Genomic DNA, 5500 nt, shown 5'->3' with positions numbered 1-5500 from the left:
TAAAGTCCTCCACTAAAGTCAATTCTCTCAATTTATCATAATCCCCATCAATATTTTTAGATATGCACCATCGTTCAAAACACAAACTATTTTCAGTAGCGAATTCCACGTACGTCTGATCTGCAGACTTCTTCAGGTTCCTAAATTTTTGTCTGTATGCTTCAGACACTAACTCATCAGCTTTAAGCACAGCTTGTTTTACCTTTGTATAATCAGCTGCCTCCATAACAGACAATGCAGAATAAGCTTGTTGAGCTTTACCTTTAATAACTCTCTGTAACATCAGAGCCCATCTGTCCCGTGGCCACTTTGAATTCTCAGCAACTTTTCAACTTGTTGGAAATACTGATCAACCTGATCTTCCTGAAATAGAGGGACTGATCGAATCTCCCTACTGGCTACAAAACCATCATCAAAATCAGAAGCCCTGCGATTCATTTCTAACTCCTGCCGTCGCTGTTCCAGCTCCATCTTCTTCATTTCTACCTGGGCATTTATCTTCCTTTGTTCCAACTCTAATCTTTTTTTGTTCTGTGTCAGCGTCTAAACTCCTTTGTTCTCGTTAGGCCTCTATCTTTGCTAGCTGCACCTGGGCATCAGAAATCTCTGGTTCACTCCCAGGCAACTGTTCTAACACGTCCGCCCCAAACACCTCCAACTCCACATAACGGGCAGCTATCAATCTCTGAACATCTGCCTCTCATCGACAATTTTACTGTTTCAAGGTTTAGCTCTGCAGCAATATTCAACAAATCATGCTTCATCATCCCCTGTTTTCCCACAGGGGTTGGCGTTTTCAGAATATATCAACATCCATTGTTGCTGCACACACAAACCAATCAAAAATAATTCTGTCAGGCCGACCAAGAATCAGTCGTCCAATAAACCCCAATTTGTTCAAACCCTGGCCTCTCGGACCAGTCTGGAGTTCAATTTTGAACCACTCTCGTCACTCTTGGGATCGATCCCGGACGAGCCCCCAATTCTGTTACGTACCAGCAACAATAGAAACACACCGAGTCATGTATGGGTGTTAGAAACTATATTATTAGTAACTACTTGTAATAATAAGAAAAGTAAAACCGTTAGATATTAAACATAATCCCCAAAACTAATACTCAAAGTGTGTGTGTGGCAAATTCCCAACCCCCTTCTCGGAATCGTTCTCAAAGATCAGTTCAGCAAGTCATAAAGTTGAAAGTGAGCAAAGGCTTCTTTTAAAACCACCGTTGACTGAAGAGAAAATGTAGAGAGAATGTAGAGAGAGTCTACGAAATCCACATGTTCCACGATGGAAGCCATACGGCACCTGCAACTTCGAAGATCTCCTCTGCTTTGTTATGAAGTATCTGCCACCCCTAAGGCATTCAACACCTGTCCGCCCACAGAAATACCTGTTTTCCAGCACAGGTTAACGACAAAATGGACTCCACTTTTTTGCTTCAAAAATCCGTACATGGATTGTTGTGACAGACACAGCTGTTGTTCTTCATCCATTGATGCAGAGACCAGCAGTTCGTCTCTCTCTCTCTCGCTCTCGCTCTCTCTCTCTCTCTCTCTCTCTCACACTTACACACACACACACACACTCACTCTCTCCTCGACTTACTAAGCAAAACAGCTGTACGTTGTTATAGTCTTGTTGTCTTGATAACACCACACACACATACTACTACTCTACTGTCCAGGTGCCTTAAAGGGCCATTCACCAAACCACAACCTGGCTCCTAGCACAGGTACGCTTTCGCATTTGACTGCCCCTCACGGAGGCCATAGCGAAGGGTAATTAAAGTACAGAATGACTTTATTTGTGGAGGATTGCTGGTGGCCATGATTGCCCCACACTCCGACTGCAAATTTATAGACAATACGAGTCCAGATGAAAGAGGAGGTGCTGTTCTGCAAACGTTCATTGGGCTTTGTTACAGCAGTGCAGGAGATCACAGGCAGATTGATCGGTTTGGGACTGGGATGTTGAATTAGTGAAGCGGACAACTGGAAGTTCAATGTCACACCTGCGGACTGAAACCAGGTTCTCTGCAAAACGATCAATGAATCTCCGTCTGGTTTCTCCAATGTGAACTCCGAATGGAGTGCACGGGATTGGAAGGTTGACTCGCTGCTTCGTCTGAACAGACAATTTGGACCCCTGATTATTGAAGGATTTGGTGCCCAACCAGAACCGACGAATCGTCAAAATAGAAGATACTTTAATTTAGTTGGATTTTCCGAATATTTCCCGCTGCCACACAATCTCCTCCCACTGGCCTGCTTTTCTTTTTAAGATGGATTGAGATACAATTTCCAGGTTCAATGCTGTACTCAGTCCTGGTCCAGTGTCACGTTCTCCAGTGTTGGGCATTTGTGACACTACTGCCGTTCCCTCATTGGTCTCCTCATTAGTGCAGACGGTGCCTGCAGTTGGAGCCGAAATAGCTCAGTTGGGATAGCGTTAGACTGAAGATCGAAATATCCCTGTTTCAATCCCTGGTTTCTGCAGTGTTTAGTTTTCGTTGAATCTCGCTGCCTCACGGAACAATCTACGCGGAAGATTCATCAGTGTTCTGATACCTGGTTTCACAAAGGTTCTTTCAGATTCAATGACATGACGGAAATCTTCTATTTTTTTCCCAAATGATCAGGACCTCCCGTAATCGATGCGAAGTTCCACAGATGGAGTGTCCTCCCCAGCGATCCGACCTGGTGAAGGTGACGCACAATCCACTAACATGTTTTCTGAGGGTACAGAAGAGATTTACAAGGATGCTGTCTGGAATGCGGAGCATGCCTGATGAAAGCAGGCTGAGGGAAATCGGCCTGTTCTCCTTGGAGGGACGGAGATGAGGGGGGACCTGATAGAGGTGTATCAAATGATGAGAGGTATTGATCGTGTAGTTAGTCAGAGGCTTTTCCCCGGAGCTGAAATGGTGGTCACAAGAGGACATAGGTTTACGGTTCTGGGGAGTCAAATATATAGCGGAGATGTCAGGGATAAGTTTTTTACTCAGAGAGTGCGTGGAATGAGCTGCCGGAAACGGTGGTGGAGGAGGATACGATAGGGCCTTTGAAGAGACTGTTAGATAGGTACATGGACCTGAATAAAATAGAGGGTTATGGGTAAGCCCAGTATTTTGTAGGGTAGGGTAATTTTCGGCACAGCTTTTTGGGCCGAAGGGCCTGAATTGTGCTGTCGTCCTTCTATGTTTCTATCAGCGGCTCCACTCGACACCCCGTCGGCACAAACTGTTTCGGTGAGTTGGAACAATGTCCCGCAACAAAATACGTCTGAATCGTAGATCCTGAGACGGGGAACTCTAACGTGTTAATCAGCCCTGATTTAGGAGACGGGAGGCTGAAATCTGCTCCTCTATCTCTGACTCCGCCACTGTCCGCTGGGAGAAAGTAGTCACTGGTTGTTTCATGGCGAGAAGCTGCGGGAGAGTAACTCGCCGCTGATCCTTTGTGACACGTACCAGGAGGTACGAATTTCATTGTCATTGCGACCGGCTTTTGTGATGTTCCGGAATGTAGCTGTTGTATCGGAAGATGCGGTCACCTGCTGCCGACGGTATCACCTGAACAGCTGACCACAGCCCCGTCTGTGCCCATCACTGCTGGTGGAGATGGTGAGGATGCGACGTCCACGACAGGGAACTTTATGCGGAGAAGGAACGCTGACGGGTTTCTGCATCCAATCGGACTGACAAAGCCTCGCGGGTGTAACAGAAATTCTAAACGTTTGAAAAGAACAGCGGTCGCATTGCTCGCCAAGTGTCCTCGTGGATTCCGGTCAAACAGTGCGGGTTAAAAAAAAGATAGTTGTTGAATCACCTCTTGTAAGCGACGACGGGGCTGGATAACGTTATGTTGTCTTTGACGGAGGGGTGACCGGAGTACAGGCGGCGGAGGAAACTGTGGTCGAAGCAGACGCGTTTCTAACGGGTGTGTTTCGAATAAATCGGTCAGATGTGGTGGAGGGAGTGAGCGACAGAATGGAAACAGAAGCTTAAGGTCGGTAAAACGACCGTGACAACACTGGCACCTGTAAACTTCTGATGACATCACATTACACCGAAGTCATACTCCTCCATTAGGCCACACGGTTCCTTCCTGCTCAAGGATTGTGGACAAAGAATTGAGACCGATGCTGGGGCCGGCGTTCTGTGAGAAAGTGAGAAGAAGGAATGGCGCATTTTTCAAACACATGGATAATGACCCAGTGTGAACTGTTTCGACATGCAGAATGATTTGGCGACGGAATGAGAGACCTTACAGAAGCAGGCGGTCAACTTACGGTGTTAGGGCCCTTCGGAAACAGAAATACACATCTCCCCGTCGGGAATTAAACCCCGGTCTCCCACATGACAGGCGGGGATATTAACTACTATACTAACGAGGAAGCGATACAACGATGTAGCCTATCTTTCGGTTGTTCAGGGTACAGGAGGACTCACAGGATCACACGAATGTTTGTTCGTTGACTGTAAACCCGGCGCCTTTCAGGCACCCTCCTCACTGTGTGACTGGAGGTTTCTCTGGATTTTCCAGCGATTCACTCACTTATTATGCTTAAAACCTGGCCGGAGTTGGGGCTCCCATTCGGGGTCCAACTGCCTGTAGTTGAGAATAACATATATTATCGGGATTTATTTTCCCAATTGCGCAAGTCAGAGGCAGGAAAAGATGTGTTACTCATTGACTATTTCAGGGATTGACTCTTACTTCAGTCCGATCCCGGGTGAATAGTCATGGGTGCTGTTTAACTCCGGTCTGTTGTAGGTTGGCGTAGAGACTGTTGTAGGGACTGCAGCGGACTGAGGAATGACCCCTCAGACAGCAGCTCGGGGACTGGTGATCGAGTCACAGAGTCAAACAGAACTAGAGACAGTCCCGTACCTGAATCTCCTGCAGCATCATGGAGCGATGGTGGTGTAGTGGTCAGCATAGCTGCCTTCCAAGCAATTGACCCGGGTTCGATTCCCGGCCATCGCAGGTTGCAGAGTTTTAATCTCCTGACATTGTGACTGTCGGAAATGAACCTCCTACAGATCTGTACAGAAGTGGTGGGGCCGAGTGGCCTACTCGGGCTAACTCGCGGATAATTGCTGAATTCATCTAGTTTGATGGGTTAGTGTAACAAAGATCCCATTGTTGTTTCATTGATTATCACTGACTGCCGGCAGGTCAGAGGGTCATGGAAGGAATTCCGTCCCTCACTTTTCCCCGGAAAATTGATGAACGGATCAGTGCAGCTTCCTGCTCTAATTGTGTCCCAGATTCCCACAAAAAAATCTGGGGCACATGTGGTCGCCCCATTATAGGAAGGATGTGGAGTCTTTGGAAAAGGTGCAGAAGAGGTTTACCAGGACGTTGCCTGGATGGGAGGTTATAAGCTTTCAGGAGAGTTTGGACAAACGTGGGTTGTTTCCGCTGGAGCGTCAGGAGCTGAGGGGAGATCGGATGGAGGATAATAAAATTATGAGAGGCATAGATAGGGAAG

At 47.0% G+C, this 5500-nt stretch overlaps 1 non-coding gene across 1 annotated transcript; it reads left to right on the top strand.

Annotated features, from left to right (window-relative positions):
- Positions 1-4920: 4920 nt before the first annotated feature.
- On the top strand, positions 4921-4992 carry trnag-ucc (transfer RNA glycine (anticodon UCC)). Its single transcript has one exon. It is a non-coding gene; the product is annotated as a tRNA-Gly (tRNA).
- Positions 4993-5500: the final 508 nt, after the last annotated feature.

This window comes from Pristis pectinata, unplaced genomic scaffold, assembly GCF_009764475.1.
Source record: "Pristis pectinata isolate sPriPec2 unplaced genomic scaffold, sPriPec2.1.pri scaffold_115_arrow_ctg1, whole genome shotgun sequence".
Lineage (NCBI taxonomy): Eukaryota > Metazoa > Chordata > Chondrichthyes > Rhinopristiformes > Pristidae > Pristis > Pristis pectinata.
The sequence above is the reverse complement of the archived record's forward strand: the minus strand, read 5'-3'. Positions and strand labels throughout refer to the sequence as shown.